This window comes from Coenobita brevimanus, chromosome 58, assembly GCF_032717465.1.
Source record: "Coenobita brevimanus isolate Jiangsu-jjx chromosome 58, ASM3271746v2, whole genome shotgun sequence".
NCBI lineage: Eukaryota > Metazoa > Arthropoda > Malacostraca > Decapoda > Coenobitidae > Coenobita > Coenobita brevimanus.
In genome coordinates this window covers 6,418,036-6,435,535 of record NC_137011.1, presented here as the reverse complement: position 1 = coordinate 6,435,535, position 17,500 = coordinate 6,418,036, and positions in this window count along the sequence as shown.

Below are 17,500 nucleotides of genomic sequence, written 5' to 3'. Positions count from 1 at the left end.
ACGTTTGAACCTACGAATATCTTCTTCCTTTACTGCCCAGTCCTCGCAGCCATGGAGCATTATACTTCTAACACATGTCGCATATCAAGATCCCTTAGCACGAAGGGAGAGATCTCTCAAGGTCAGGAGATGCAACAGCTCCCTGAACTACTTCCAACCACCCCTCACTCTAGCCACAGAGCTAGCGCCCCACTTCCAGCACGTAACATGTCTCCCAAGTAACAAAACTCTTCCACATACTCGAGAGACTCATCAGCGAGATCAACCCTTTCACGCCTGACAGTCTCCACATGCTCTCCCTTACACACCGCACACATGGAATTAACATTATCTCGCAGTCTATCTCTAATACCACTACATCTCTTATGCACCTACTTATCACAAACACTGCACAAGATGGAATTACTTCCCACGCCCTTGTGGCAAACCGCACATGGCCACGCTCCTTCCTCTTTGACTACCCCTAGAAACCATCACCTATGTTTTATCTACATTTACTCTCAAGCCCTTGTGCCCCATACCATCTCTTCACTTCTTACTGTAAATCTTTCCTCCACCTCCTTTTTATTCTCTGCATTCAACACCAAATCATCACCATACAATATTTCCCACGGGGGTACATTTCTGAAGTCACGTGAGAAGGCTTCAAACACCATGATAAACAATAAAGGTCTCATGACTGACCCTACTGCACACCAGCATTCACGGAAAACTCGTCACTCACAAATCTCCATTCGCCCTCACCTGGGTGTGAGTACCCACCTACATAGCCATAAAGAATGGGAAGGGGATTTACATAGTGTGAGATATGCATTGAAATCTGCAGTGTTATAACGACTAATTTTGCTTGTCAGTGTCTGTATTTGCTATTGGTAAGGAAATACGTGTGTGTGTGTGTGTGTGTGTGTGTGTGTGTGTGTGTGTGTGTGTGTGTGTGTGAGATAAGGAGGGCACCAGACAAATCATCCCGCAGGAGTCGAACCGGGGCCTCTTGTCTGCGGACCGAATGTGTGCCTGTTAATACCAACGTCACCCTATCTCTGAGGGATCCCAGACGCGGTTTTATCCAAGAGAGAACATCAGTGCTACCCCGCCTGTGAACCACGACATAACAAAACCCAGACCAATATCATTACCCAAAGGAGGAAAGACCGCATTGCCATCCAGACTGCGAGGAAAACCAGATACAATTTTCTCCAAGACTGGGATAACGTAATTCAAACTCCTACAAGAAATTACGACCTAACAATACCGTAACTCATCTTCCACGGAACAACAAATGCCGCAGTCACAACCAGGGACAGGTACCGCTAACGAGGGACCTGACAGCATTAAGCATAGGCCAATTACCAGCCTGAAAGCTTCCCTTGTGGAGGAGATGTTTGTGTTGGGGGAAAATGGTTAAGTCCTACCTCAAGAGCAGGGACATAGAATGAAAATGAAGAAGAGAGGGAGGAGGGGAGAGGGAGTGGGAAAGGGAAGGGAAAGGAGGTGAAAGAGAAAGAGAAAGTGGAAGGGAAGAAAGGAGGTAAAGATAGAAGAAAAGGAAGGGAAATGAAAAAGGAAAATGGTAATGAAAGAGAAGAAAAGTTTAAATAAAGATGATGATGATGAAGAAGAAGAAGAATAAAACGGATGATGATGATGATGATCATGATGATAATGATGTCATGACAAAAAATGGAGAGAGAGAGAGAGAGAGAGAGAGAGAGAGAGAGAGAGAGAGAGAGAGAGAAAGAAACTAAAAGCCAAAGTTAAACCTACAGTGAAGTTAGTGTCGAAGGAGGAAGCGAAGGTAAGGGTGAGGGTGAAGATCAAGGTGGAGGTGGAGGTGAGGCTGAGAGTGAAGGTGAGTGTGATGGTGAGAGTGGAGGTGAGGGTGAGGATAAAAGTGAACCCGAGGAGTGAGGGTGAGGGAGAAGGTGATGTTGAAGGTGAAAGTGAAAGCATGGGTAAAGGTGAAGGTGAGGGTGAGAAGGAAGGTGAGGGTGAAACGGAGGGTGATGGTGAAAATGAGGGTGCGGGTGAAGGTGAAGGTAAGGGCGTGGGTAAAGATGAGGGTGCAAATGATTTAGTCCCACCTAAGCCAGCCTGTGTATATCTGCCTACATAACACTATAACAAGTAAGACAAATTAATAAAAACACGCATCCAATATCAAAATCCATATACACACCAGGAAACTAGTCACACAACAACAACACTGAAAACTACGCTTGTTACACTTGCTACACTTGCTAAATTTGCTACTCTTGCTAAACTTCTTCACTTGCTAAACTTGCTACGCTTGAGGAGACGTGTTTTCAGATTCTTCGATCATGTTTTCCAAAATGCATGGTATTTACGGCGTTTGGTTCCCCCTCCCCCGGCACTTTTTTGGGGTGAGAATGTCCATCTATCTATATATTGCCAGACACCTTAATCCCGTAAGGGGTGGCCACAAACAATCGCCTCCATGTCGCCCTGTCCCCTTCCATTTCCCTGCCCTCCTCCAATCACACACACACCCTCTCCACTCCATCCCTCCATCTCATCCTCGGCCTTCCCCTCTCTCTACAGTGAATAAAAAAGAATCATATCGCCAGGAGGTGTAAGATGATATCCGAAATGAACGATGTAGAGAGTGAAGTCCCAGAATTAATCAGTTTTTATCTTATCAGGCATATACAAACAATGCCATCTGGAATATGCCACAGACAAGACATATATGGCATCCTTATGAGAACAGGATTTTCGGCGTGAGGGAAAATTAATCAGGCATTTATTCGTATTCTAAATCGCACAGGAGGCTCGTTGCATCTCTTTCTAATCGATTTATTTTTTTTATATTTCACCTGAACACATCGTTTTAAATGTCAACAGACTTTGCATCAACTAAGAGGGTAGTGAGGTGTAAGTTGTAAGGTGTAGACAAGGGTAATGAGGTGTAAGTTGCAGAAAAAATTGGCATGTGAGAAGTGCAACGAAGCCTATATTCCCACTTAAACTACAGCCCATTATCCAGTAGCCATCGTCCTTGGTGTCATATTGTTTCGCGTTAACAGTGCACGACCGAAACTTTATTGATCGACTGTACACACCATAGAATACACTGTACAAAATCGTCTTATCTCTTATCTCCCTGAACCCTCCCTCCGTGTCCCTTGAACCCCTCCCCTCCTTGAACACCTCCGTCAAAAATTTCTGAACCCCCTTATCTCCGTGAACCCCCCCTCCCCTGTCCCTTGAACCCCTCCCCTCGATGAACACCTCACTCCAAAATTTCTGAACCCCCTCCTCCTCCTCCTTCTCCTCCTCCTCCTCCTCCTCCTCCTCCTCCTCCTCCTCCTCCTCCTTCTCCTCTCAAAATCCTTGTATCGTCCTGTACCTGTGAAAAATATCTGTTGTGTGTGGGTCAGTATTTACATCTTCACTTCCCTGTTTGTGGCCCAGTACTTACATCTTCACCTCCCTGTTTGCAGCCCAGTACTTACACCTTCACCTCCCTGTTTGTGGCCCAGTACTTACACCTTCACCTCCCTGTTTGCAGCCCAGTACTTACACCTTCACCTCCCTGTTTGCAGCCCAGTACTTACACCTTCACCTCCCTGTTTGCAGCCCAGTACTTACATCTTCACCTCCCTGTTTCTGGTCCAGTACTTACACCTTCACCTCCCTGTTTCTGGTCCAGTACTTACACCTTCACCTCCCTGTTTCTGGTCCAGTACTTACACCTTCACCTCCCTGTTTCTGGTCCAGTACTTACACCTTCACCTCCCTGTTTCTGGTCCAGTACTTACACCTTCACCTCCCTGTTTCTGGTCCAGTACTTACACCTTCACCTCCCTGTTTCTGGTCCAGTACTTACACCATCACCTCCTTCTTTGCAGCCCAGTACTTACACCTTCACCTCCCTGTTTCCTGCCCAATACTTACACCTTCACCTCCTTGTTTGCAACGGTACTTACACCTTCACCTCCCTGTTTCTGGCCCAGTACTTACACCTTCACCTCCTTGTTTGGGCCTAATACGTACACCTTCACCTCCTTGTTTTAAGAAATTTGTTAGTACCCCCTTAATGCCCAGCAGTGGTCTAGTGGACTTCCTAGAGCTTCCAGAATAATCCCACAAACCCCCCAGAAAATCCTCTTAAGCACCACAGAAAACTTTCTGAAAATCCTCTATAGTAAAATGAAAAATGAAATAAAAGGAAAAAAGGAAAAAAAAAAATGGAAAAGGTGGAAAAAATAAAATTGAAAATATGAAAAAATAAAAAAGTCAAAACAGTGAAAACAATGAAAAATGAAAACAATGCAAAATTGATAAAAAGGAAAAAATTAAAAAAAAAAAATAAAAATCCAAACTCGCAGCAAGAGAGGAATTGGACGTCTCGCTGCCGCCATGAAAAATCCTAAATAACTCTTGAACAGCTCATTCGAAACCAACTCAAAATCCAGAAAATATCCTTGAAAAAAATTCCCCTCAAAAATCCCCTTGAAAAACCCCTCGAAAAATCCCCTTGAAAATCCTCTTGAAAAAAATACCTTGAAAAATACCCTTAAAAAAATGAAAAATCTCCTTGAAAAAAATCCTCTTGAAAATCCCCTTCAAAAAATTCCCTTGAGAATCCCATTGAAAATCTCTCTGAAAATCCCCTTGAAAAAATTCCCTTGAGAATCCCATTGAAAATCTCTCTGAAAATCCCCTTGAAAAAATCCCCTTGAAAAATCCCCTTTAAAAAATCCCCTTGAAAATCCCCTTAAAAAATCCCCCTGAAAATTCCTTTGAAAATCCCCATGAAAATCCCCTTGAAAAATCTCCTTGAAAATCCCCTTGAAAAAATCCACTTGAAACAAAAATCCTTTAAAAATCCCCTTGAAAAATCCCCTTGAAAAATCCTGAAAATCCTTTGAAGGTTCCATGAATAGATCTCTCCCTCAAAATCCCCTGAAAAATCCCTACGTGGTACTACACATGAAAAATATTTTATGTTTTCGGGCCAGTTCTATACCTTTCACCTGGCTATTGTAAAAAGCTGGGTATTGCCCGATGTCTTAGCTGTCTTTATGTGATAGCTCTAAAAAGTCGTATGAAAAACAATCGAAATGTAATTGTAAAACCCTCAAAAAATTGTCAGAATTCCATAATACCCCTCATCACACACACACACACACACACACACACACACACACACACACACACACACACGCACGCACGCACGCACGCACGCACGCACGCACACGCGCGCGCGTGTACAATTTCTATATTTAACAGAAGAAAGTATATGATTCTTTGTAGCTGCCATGAAACAGCCTAATATCCCCCGAACAACCAATCCAAAGCCCAATCAAGCCTCTTCCCCTGAAAACCCAAGCTCAGTGAAGCCTCACCCCTCCCTGAAAACCCACTGAAATCACCCTTAAGAACCTACTGAAACCCAAAGACGAAACCTCCCTTGTCAAAACTTTCCGAGAACGCTCTTAAGAAAATCCTTGGGTCGTCTTTTAGCGGTGAAAATATCAGATGTTTACCGGCCAATACTTAGTCCTTCACCTGCCTGGTTTAGGAAGTTAGGGAATGCTCAATGCTTCACCTGGTTCCCGCGACACAAGGAAGCACTGAGGTTAACTTTTGCCCAACTCTCAGGCTCCCAAGAGGCCTCCCCCTCCCCCCACAACCTCCTCCTGTGTGGGGGGGGAGGGGAATGTGTGTGTGGAAGGGTATGTGTGTGTGCGGGGGGATGTGTGTGTGTGGGGAGGGGTATATGTGTGTGAGAGGGTGTACGTGTGTGTGTTGAGGGAAGTGCATGTGTGTGTGTGTGTGTGTGTGTGTGTGTGTGTGTGTGTGTGTGTGTGTGTGTGTGTGTGTGTGTGTGTGGTGGGAGGGGGTAGTGATTTTTGTGGTGGTTTTGTGGCCTGGTGTGGTAGTTGTGATTTAGGTAGATGTGGTAGGAGTGGTGCGTTAGTGTGCTGCTGTGTGATATGTGATGTCAATAGTAACTTGATATTAAAATAAAGCTCGTATGATGGCCAAGTGTAGTTAAAGTGGAGGGCTGATTTGACTAGTAACCAAGGAGACTCATTCGTACCTGATATCTAAGGCTTCTTGAATTTAACGCAACCACAGCTTAGCATTCAAGTCGTAGGAATGGCCCAGTTCCCTTAGGTGAAAACGAGCTGACTATACCAGGTGATTTTACTTAGTCTGAGAATTAATTTTTAGACCAGAGGTATTTTCAAAGCCAAATAATTCCATCTGGGGAAAGCCTGATTAAAATAAAGGAAGCACCGTAGTGAAGGGTTTGAATAATGAAGAATAAAGAGCAAGATGACAGCAATTAGCGATCAAGTCAGGTGAAAGACTAATGACTTCACCTGACTGATGGAAGCACAATACCCTTCCCCAAACAGATCAGAAAAAAAATATTAATCACGAAAAAGAAATAAAAAATAAGAGCCCTGAAGGATGGGTTGTCTGAGGAGATGAATTAAACTCTCCTCACGCCACCATTTTTTTCCTCTTACCCTGATTAGCTTTTGCCTCCGCGCCCAAGGATGCCATGAAAATGTAAATTGGGCGGCTGTCTTAAAATTCAGGACCCACCGTCGTTGATTCTGCATTGAAAACATTAATAAAACAGCAGAATACAACAACACGGGACGCTGGAACAGTAAAAAAAATAAATAAAATAAATTAAAAAAAAAAGACCAAGCATTATTCAGTAGGACATAAAGAACGGAAAATGTTTTATCTTTTTTTTTTGTGTGTGTGTGACTAAGATTGTTGTTGTTGCTGTGGCCAAAATTCTTCAGATATGGACACTCTAGGCTTTATAAAATTGGACATAAAGAACAGATCATTTTGGACATTGCTTCTTGAGAGTGTTTTTGTTGTTGTGGCCCCAAAATTCATCTGATACGTGAACCTCATCGGCTGCAGTTTTAAATTGCCCTTTTGCCTTCAGACCAATATCCTTTCATAGAGGCTAGGGAAAGAGTTGAGGAACGTTTGTATATCAGGGCAGTTGATTCGCCTGGTCATAGCGGTGCGTCGCCTGTTATCATGAAGGAGTCTATCTTTAGCACCAGGCTATATGACACAAAGATATAGTTTTTAGCTCTCAGTACCACAAGGACAAGTGACACCGTAGCAAATTTTTAACCAGTATCTAGCAACCAAACACACCAACCTTTCAGAAATAACCCAAATCGCCTTAGTGTTTATTGTGAAACTCGCCATCTGCTCCCACATTTATTTTCTCGCCTCTACGTGACTCCCTCTCCCTCCTTCACCCCCCTGACCCTCCTCACCCCCTCCCTTGAGAACCCCCATCAGTATGCAGGCGACGCAGCTCACGACATAATTACCTTGATGAGCTCGGAGGCAAAACATGAAATATTTTGACTCGACGTGCCTCATGAAATGTTTGTGACGGCAGAGAAAAAAATAGTAGGGACAGATGTTTATTACTGTCTTGCGTAGCCCCTCTTCCTTAGCGATTTATTTTTCATAGTGCACATTAATATCTCTTGTATATTCTTTATATCTTAACTTCGATATGGTATGTATCAATGCCAGGAGGATTTGAATGTGTGACAGACAAAATTATTCTCTCAGGAAAAGGTGTTGTGTCGTCCCTCAAGCCCAAGCATGGGATATTTTGGTTCAACGATCTTTCAGGGAGAAATAGGTATGCTGGGAGAGACAGACAGACAGACAGACAGACAGACACAGACAGAGAGACAGAGACAGACAGACAGAAACAGAGAGAGAGTCAGACTGACAGACAGAGGGGGGGATATAGTTGAAAGGGATAGGTATTGGTGGTAGGAAAAGGGTGAAGGTGATAAGAAAATGGTGAGAAAAATACATTGGTGAGGTAGGCTGGAAGAGAGAGAGAGAGAGAGAGAGAGAGAGAGCGAGAGAGAGAAAGGGGTGAAGGTGATAAGTATTGAGGGAGAAAGATACACAGGTGAGGTAGGTTGGAAGGGAATGAGAGAGAGAGAGAGAGAGAGAGAGAAAGAGAGAGAGAGAGCGAGAGAGAAAAAGGGGTGAAGGTGATAAGTATTGAGGGAGAAAGATACACAGGTGAGGTAGGTTGGAAGGGAATGAGAGAGAGAGAGAGAGAGAAAGAGAGAGAGAGAGAGAAAACCAGCAGGGGGACGGATCAAGAGGCGAGTGGTGTTTATTGTTGTCCATCTCCCTAACTCCTTCCCACTAGGGTGACGCAATTTTCCTTTTACTCAGTTATCAAATTAGGACGGACCTCTCGCAGTGAAGGGGTTAAGGAAGGCTGTGTCTAACCCTTCCAGTTCTGCAAGTTTCCCTGAAGCCGAATAAAATCGTCTATATATACTAATAAAAAATAAAATAAAAGTTAAAAAAGACACCATCAAAATTAAAGGGGTAATGATTCGACATCTACCTGGACTGAAAAATTGGAATGGACGGATTCGCAGTTTGAAAAGGCCATGTTATTTTTAGCATAGGAAGCTGCATGGCGTCTCTTCCTGTGCGATTCATTTTGATTGCTTTATCTAAATGCTTTCTTGCATGTTATTACACCCACGCGCGCTGAAGGAACGAGCGGAGTAATGTTTGGCTCAGGGTGTGTGTGTGTGTGTGTGTGTGTGTGTGTGTGTGTGTGTGTGTGTGTGTGTGTGTAAACAAAATAAATCATACAGTTTTGAGTCAACTTAAACCGAACTTTGTGGAAGGGTTGAGGGTCAGGCAAGGGATATTGACCTGATGTTTTATAAAAGAACAGATAAAAACCAGGGTCACAGGGCTAGGTCAGGGTTTGATCCAGCAAGGTTAGTTGAAGCCTTTTTTTTTTTTAATCTAATTTCGACGAAACTTATTTGAAAGGATGAAAATAAGAAAAAAAAAAGGGGGGGGGAGGGGTCGAGTTGTTGAGTCATTGGCCAAAGATCAATATCAGTTTCACATGACAAGATAAAATTTTGACCCGTGTGTATCTGTGTATGAACAAAATAGCTGAAGTAGAAATTTTGCCAGCAGGGTTAAGGGTCATGCAAGAATAAATAGATTTTGAGAATAATTAAATGTGGAGGTAACAGGGCTATTTCAAGGCACAAATTCACATGTTAAAGTCGTCCTGAACAGTTGTTATCCGATTTCGAATTTGGCTCTTACTTTTTTTTTTTTTTTTTAGGGAACAATTTACAGGCTCCAGGCCTTTGGTTCCTTCTTCCTTGCGTTAAAAAAAAAAAAAAAGAGAGAGAGAGAAGGAAAATCTTGAGGGTCTTTGTATAACCAGACAGTTGAGCCTCCTGGTTATATCAATGCTACCACGTGAAGGCGCCCCTCACTTTCACCTGCCATTGCCTCCATAATCCTTTCAATACGTCGGCTAAACGCAGGCATTCTTGTAATTGCCAGACGACCATTTAAAACTAGGAAACCATTCATAAAGGACAGAAAAAATTAAAGTCTAGCTCCAATTACTTGTGAAAAACAGTGTTAGGATGAAGAAGAAGATGATGATGATGATGATGTAGAAGAAGAAGAAGAAGAAGAAGAAGAGGATGATGATGATGATGATGATGTATGATGATGATGAGGAGGAGGAGGAGGAGGAGGCGTAGGAGGGGGAAGAAAAGATATTTAAAAATCGGATATGAAGCCAAAAGAAGGAAAGGTAAAAAATGAAAGTATTTATAAAAGGTAGCAAGCTTAATAATGTGAAAAATAACAAGAAGAAAAAAATGGTAGAACGGAGAAAAACATCAGCAAAAATATAATGAAAAAAGCAAAAACAAAAATACATTAAAACATGGCAATGGGTAAAGTAAAAAAAAAAATCACAAAGGGTCAAAAATATATATAAAAATAGTAAGGTGAAAAAATATAAAGAAAATGTAGGTCCTTCAAGGGGTAACAAAAATATAGTGTTTACGCCCTACCCTACGTCTATATTATCAGGCTCATTTTCTATCACGCTGGAAGTAATTGTAGCTCCTGCTGTGACTTACGAGAGCTATATTGACTGTGAGGTAGGGTGGGGTTGGGGTGTGTGGGGTCAGGGAGTTAGGTTAAGGTAAGGGGTTGGGGTGGCGTGGGGTTGAGAAGTGAGGTTAAGGTGTAGGGTTGGGGAAGTGTTGGGTAGGGGAAGTGTGAATTTGCGGACTGAACTTAAGGTGTAGGGTTGAAGTGTGAGGATGTGGTGTGGTGTTAGGGTGTAGATTGGGGAGATGTGGGATTAAGGGTGTGTTGCTGGGGTGAGGAAAAGTGTTGGTGCGGGACTGGGGATGTGTGGGGTTGTGGTGTGGGGAAAAGGAGGGGTAGGGGTGGGTAAGTGTGATATAGGTGGGGCTGGGAAGGTGTGAGACTGACCAGATGTGAGGTTATTGTTTGGGATGAGGGCGCATGGGGATGGGCAGGTGTGGAACTGGGGTGTGGGGGTGGAGAGGTGTGGGGAAAAAGGTATGAGTTTAAGGTGTTCAGTTAGAGAATTTGGGGTTAAAATCTGGGGTGAACTGTGTAGGGCTAGGAAGACTTGAGGTAAAGACGTGGGATGGGGAAAATGTGAAAATAATCCATGTATTAGTTTAGTACTTTATCTCTGTTACCTCCTATTATATACAGCTAAGAGGGGAGATTTCTTGTAGTAAACATATTACAAACCTCACACAGCCTCATTCCAGCACTTCTTCCTTATCGCCATATGTCAGTATCTGCAAAATTAATATTATCTCTTACCAATGCAACCTTCGTCGGTATAAGTGGATATAACAGGAGGGAATACTCAGGTGTAATATTCAAGATAAATCGCTAAGGAAAAGGTTCGACAGAGCCTACTAACCCTTACTGAATCCCGTCCTCTGTTTTTACTTCGTTGGATGCTTTACTTATAATAAAATCGCCTATTCTGTTTTTATGCCTTTAGGTACAATGGATTTCTCCCTTCATCAATACAAAGACATATGTAGTAAATGGAAGTAAAATATAAATGCTTGAACATCTCGGAAAAAGATTGGATCACTCTCCTTCCCCAGCAGGAATGGACTTGGAATCTATAAAAGGATACTAAGAAGATTTATTAGACTTGATGATGGTATTCTTAGTAGCGAATTAGGTAAATAATATGAGAGAGAGAGAGAGAGAGAGAGAGAGAGAGAGAGAGAGAGAGAGAGAGAGTAGTTAAACTCCGGGATGTAATATATGAGGTCAGGGTACAGAGAGAGAGAGAGAGAGAGAGAGAGAGAGGAAGCTTAATTTCGTGATGTAATATATTATGAAGTCAGGGTACAGAGACAGACAGACAGACATATGAAATTATTATGAAATTCTTTAAGCAGGAAAGACAAAAGAAAGACTAGTTTTGATCTTCCTAAATCTCTCGTTCCTCCTCCTGCGAAAAAAAGAAAAAAATATCTTAGTTACAATCAATTCCCTGTCGAACTGAGATATTTTACTGTATGATGGGCAAGGAAACAAGAGTGCAGATTCAGTCATTGTATCTCAGTCGTCCTGGGAAAAGCAAGTCTTAGAACAGGGATATAATATAAGCATGTGTGTAAATCCTCTCTCTCTTTCTCTCTCTCTCATATTATATACTTATTTGCTGTGGTTTTCTTGGTATTTTTCCTCTTCTTTGTAGTCTCTCTTATCCTTTCCCTCTTAAATAGTCTGTCTTTCTCTAGGTATTAGCTCTTGGACAGTCTCTTTCTGGGTAGTCTTTTTATACTCTCTCTCTCTCTCTCTCTCTCTCTCTCTCTCTCTCTCTCTCTCTCTCTCTGTAGGGTAGTACCTCTGGATACCCTTTGTATGGAGAATATCCCTGTGTGTATCCCTTTTCTGGGATAGACTCTCCCTGAGGTGTACAAGTCCCGGGTAGCTTATCTCTGACTAGTCTCTCTCAAGTAGTCTCTCTCTCTCTTTCCGGGATAGTCTCTCTCCTGGATAGTTTGGTGTCTGGGGAGGCTATGTAATCTAGACTAACTGCTGTGTATGTACTTGTTGCTTTGTTCGGACCAGCGGCTCTATTTGGCTCAGCTGTTAAATCTATCCGGGCTGCTGTTTCTGTCCTGGCATTCTCTGTCCTAGCTGGTCTCTCCTAGTATTGGTCCTGTCCTGGTCCGTCTGTCCTTCTTGCTGTGTGTGTGTGTGTGCGTGTCTGTGTGTGTGTGTGTGTGTGTGTGTGTGTGTGTGTGTGTGTGTGTGTGTGTGTGTGTGTGGATGCGCTGTGACTGTCCCAACACTGTCTCTGTCCTAGCTCGTCTGTCCTACTGGCTCTGTGTGTGTGTGTGTGTGTGTGTGTGTGTGTGTGTGTGTGTGTGTGTGTGTGTGTGTGTGTGTGTGTGTGTGTGTGTGTGTGGTGGCAGTTAGTACGTGAGTGTGGGGTGTCGTGAGTGTGGGGGAGGATATACGAGCAGACAATTCACTGGGCTCAACATTTGCATTAAGAAGCAATCCCAGACAGATACCCTTACTTACTGAGCAAGCCGGGGCACAAGACAGTTAAATCTCCATATTCATGAGAGCCAAACTTAAGAGGATCAGATCTGGGATGGAGTGGGGGCAGCTTCTGTGATGGGTGGTGCGTGGGTGGTGTTGTGTTGTGAGGTGGTGTGGGGGTGGCGTGGTGATCTGTGGTGGTGTGCGTGTGGTGTTGTGTTGTGTGGTGGTGTGAGGGTGGTGTGGTGATCTGTGGTGGTGTGGATGCGATGGTGGTATGGTTGGTATTGTGTTATTATTTTAAGTGTTATTGTGATGGGTTTGTTGAGGTAATTTGGTGACTGTGATGTGATTTGTGATATGTGGGTGGCGTATGGTGCTGAATGATTTGTGATAATGTGGAGGTATTGTGAGGAGTAGCGTGGTGGTGTGGTGATGGAGTGTGACATGTGATTTGTGGGGTTGCATTGTGATGAGGAAAGTGATAGTGTTGTGGCGTGTGGTGTGGTGATGGAGTTGTGATATACAGTAATATTATGCCTGCTTGTAGTTAAAGAGTGTTGTGGTGTGGTGAATTGGTGCTATGTTGTGTGGTGGTATTTTGGAAATGTGACTGGGTGACAGTGAAGTGTGGTACTGTGAGGTCATGAGGTGAGTGGCAGGTACAGTATGGTGTGGTAGACTGGGTGTTGTGTGACAGTGTAGAACAACCGTGTGGTCTTGTAAGGTTGTGAGGTACTGTTTTGAAGTGATGTGTGGTGTTGTGGTGCTGTGTGGTTGTATTGTGGTAGTAAAGCGTATTGTTGTAGTATTTTTGGTGCTTCGATGGTGTGGTTGTGTGTAGTAGCAGCAACTGTTATTGTGGTGTTTGATACTGTGGCAGAGAAGTTGGGTGGTGTTGTGGTGTGCTGTTGTTGCCGTAGAGAACTTTGGTGTTGTGGTGTTGTGAGGCCTTGTTGTTCTGCTGAAAAAATGGTATAGTTGAAACAGAACATCGGGAAGGGAGGGGAGAGGGGGGGGGGTTATACGTGACCATAACAACAACACAAACCCTTTACCCGGAAAATAATATTGCTGTTTTAATCGTTTTCTTCATCTGCCAACACCTTCCCGTGAAATCGTTAAAAAAAATATATATATATATATATATATATATATAAAAGAAAAAAAAAATGCCTCTTTGACGTTTATGCCAAGCTTTCTTAATGTTTAGAGACATAGTACTGTAGTGAAATAGACATAAAAAGATGTAATGAAGGGAAAATACTGTTCTCACATGGCGTCTATTCTACATTTTTGGAAGCTTAGAAGAAGATCAAGTGAAAAGAGATTGATGGGAGGAAGGAAGACCAGGCATGCTACAGGATTAAGGCGTATATATAACATTTTTCTGAAGTGTTTGGCAGAAAAATGAAGTAAAGAAGACTTGATATGATAAACTGAAAAGTACTCTGCTGGCAATGACGCTTAGCAGGATAATACAAGAAAGAAAAAAAAAAACTTATCTTGAAAAAGAAAGATAAAACACTGATTGCAAAATTATGACATGCGCATCTTTATTTGCGAAAAAGTTACAGAAAACGATAATGGATGAAACGAAGGAAAACACACTAGAGAGGTGAAACACATATATTACAGTTTTCCAAGTCTGTCCCCCTAAATAATGAAAATTGTATAGGCGGAATGAAATGCGTAAATTTAATATATAGGATAGGAATCAGTTTGCATATAGCTCAGTTTAGAAGGAAATATACGGGTAGTTTGGCAAATAAAGCAGAGAAAATTGCAGCTGATTTTTATACAACTCTGCCTTATAGTTAAAAAAAAAATGCATTTAGAGACGGATAGATAGACAAATAAATAGATACACAGATAGGTAGATGGTGAGGTAACGATGGGGGAAAATGTATCTGAAAAATAAATCCCATACATTTTATTTATACGTTTAGCAAGAAAGAAAAAATAAATAAGGAAAGGAAAGCAGCAAAAATATTTTCTTCAAATCCCGGACAAATTCTTCAGTTCTATTTTTTTTTTTTTATTGTTTTCTACGTATCTCCAAGTACTTTTATTGAATAGGCTTTGAGAGAGAGAGAGAGAGAGAGAGAGAGAGAGAGAGGTTATATACTCGTATCCAGCCATCATTAATATTTTTACTACGAGGAGACAATTATGAAAGTTTAATATAATTTGTCTGCCGCCACCGATCACGGGATTAAAGCATCTGGCAATATATATATAGATAGATAGACAGAGAGGTAGATAGATAGATAGGAAGATAGATAGGTAGAGCAAGAATGAACTAAAAACGATGTCCTCAAGCTGAAGGGGTGAATAATGGATAAAGGGATCTTCTCTCCCCTCATCCTCCCCCCCAAAAAAAAAATCGAAAAAATTGTCCCACCAGCTAAGCAAGAATAAAAATTTCGTAGTCAAGGGGTGACGGTGGCCTGAGGGAGAGGGGAGATGAGAGGGAGAGGGAGGAGAGGGGAAAGAAGGGAGAGAATGGAGGAGAGGAGATGGGGAGAGGAAGGGAGGGAGAGAGTGGAGGAGAGGAGAAGCAGAGAAGGAGAGTGGAGGTAGTAGAAGAGGGCGGGAGAGTGAGGGAGGAGTGGGCATGAGAGGGGAGAGTGGGAATGACAAGGGGAGGGAGGGGTGTCGGAGTCTCCCTCTTTCTCCCCCTCCCTCTTCACCCTCTTCTTTCTTCCCCCATTCTTTCCCCAGACTCCCTTTTCACCCTACTTCCCTCTTATTTCCCCAACACCCTTCTTCCACTCTTCTTCCCTTTCTTCTCTTTCTCAATCCCTCTTCACCCTCTCCCCTCCTTTTCCTTATTTCCTCATTCTTTCCCCAGACTCCCTTCTCACCCTACCCTCCTTTTATTTCCCCAACATCCCCCTTCCACTCTCCCTTTTCCCCTCTTTCCCCCACTCCCTCTTCACCCTTTCCCCTTCCTTCCTTCCTTCCTTCCCCATTCTTTCCCCAGACTTCTCTCTCACCCTGTCCCTCCTCTTATTCCCTCAAACTGCTCTTCCACTCTTCCCTTCCCCCTCTTTTCCTCCCTCCATCTTCACCGTCTCCCCTGCTTTCCTTCCTTCCCCATTCGTTCCCCAGACTCCCTTCTCACCCTATCCCTCCCCTTATTTCCCCAACACCCATCTTCTACTCTTTCCTTTTCCCCTCTTTCCCCCGCTCCTTCTTCACCCTCTCCCCTCCTTTCCGCTCCCCGGTCCTTCTATTCAGTAGAAGCTTGGGGGTCTTAGAAGAAAGTGTGATTGGGTGAGATGACGGATTCTTGCTGCTGTTTGTATTGTAGTTTGTCTTTATGATTGGTTGCTTTGTTTTATGCTTACCGCTCCCTCCCTCCACCCCACTTCCCCCCACCACCCAAACCCACCCCACCCTCCCCTCAGCTTCACACTCATCCCCTCCTCCTCCTTCACTCTGCCCTCACCTTAAAGGCCGGTTCACACGAGCAAAATCGCGGTCGTTTTTTGCCGGAATTTGCTTCCCGGTAGAAATTCCGGCAGTTATTTTCGCCGGTATGGAGAGACCGACATTTCGGTCTTTTTTTGGCCGGAATCAGGAGAAAGAAGCCGGGCCGATTTAAATGGAAGCACCGAACAAGGCAAAGCTCCGGGAACGAAGACGAATTCGACATTTTGTTCGCACTACTACCACAACTAATCTCACTTTAGCGTTCATTCCAGTTTGGGTGTATCTGATATGAGCATGGGTATAAAAGTATGATTATTTAAGTATGAGTTAAAGGTAAAGGAATCTTGTACATGATCTATGCCTTAAGAAAATTTATGCATACGGCCCCTGAAGCCCTCGGAAAGCTGAGTGGCAGTAAAGGCCTATTCACAGGAGCTAAATCGCAGCCGTGAGGGCTCATCTTGAAGTTGGAAAAACAAGAGCTGCACACCTACTACGAGTACGGTGGTCCATCTTTGTAAACACTGTTGCCGCGTTCCTGCCTCTGCAGTCACACTAAGTGTGAACACCTTTTCGGGGGAAATGCCGAAAAATCGGCATTTTTTCCTCGCAAATCTGCGAAAAAATCGCCCGCGATTCAGCTCTTGTGAACCGACCTTTACTCCATTTTCACCCCCTCCCCTCCACCACCACTCCAGGCCCGCACCATTCCCCTCCACTCTACCCCCTCCCCCACTGCCTTCTGCCTTGTGTGTGTGTGTGTGTGTGTGTGTGTGTGTGTGTATGTGTGTGTGTGTCAGAGAGAGAGAGAGAGAAAGAGAGAGAGAGAGAGAGAGAGAGAGAGAGAGAGAAAGGAAGAAAGAAAGAAAGAAAGAAAGAAAGGCAATTAATGAAGTCTATACGTAACCCCTCTAACTCAAAAAATCCCACACGAACTAAATACAATAATCCAGAGGTAGCAATCCAAAATACAGAAAATAAAAATAAAAATTAAAATAAGTAAAGGAGTAAACCAGAAGGAGCCTTAGTAAAGCAGCATTACGTGCGACCCTCCAAACTGGCGAAATGTCAGGTAATTGTCGTGGGGGAGTAATTGGGTGGTTCTGTTGTTTATGACCCTCACCTTTGACCTAAAATGACCTTGACCTTGACCCCACTCTGATCTAATGCTTGTTTCTCTCTCTCTCTCTCTCTCTCTCTCTCTCTCTCTCTCTCTCTCTCTCTCTCTCTCTCTCTCTCTCTCTCTCTCTCTCTCTCTCTCTCTCTCTCAAGGACAAACGTGCATATACTCTCTCTCTCTCTCTCTCTCTCTCTCTCTCTCTCTCTCTCTCTCTCTCTCTCTCTCTCACACACACACACACACACACACACACACACACACACACACACACACACACTCACACACACACACAGACACACACACACACACACACACACACACAAGGACAAACGTGCATATACTCACTCGCTCATACTCTCTCTCTCTCTCTCTCTCTCTCTCTCTCTCTCTCTCTCATAATGACAAAGTTGGCCAGAAATCACACGGCAAAAGAGGACAACCAACAACCCAACCTAACCTTACCAAACCTAATCCAGCAACCCATGCCCACATGTCACCTCAAGCCTCATCCCCTCTGTCTACTGTACTCCGGAACACAAAATG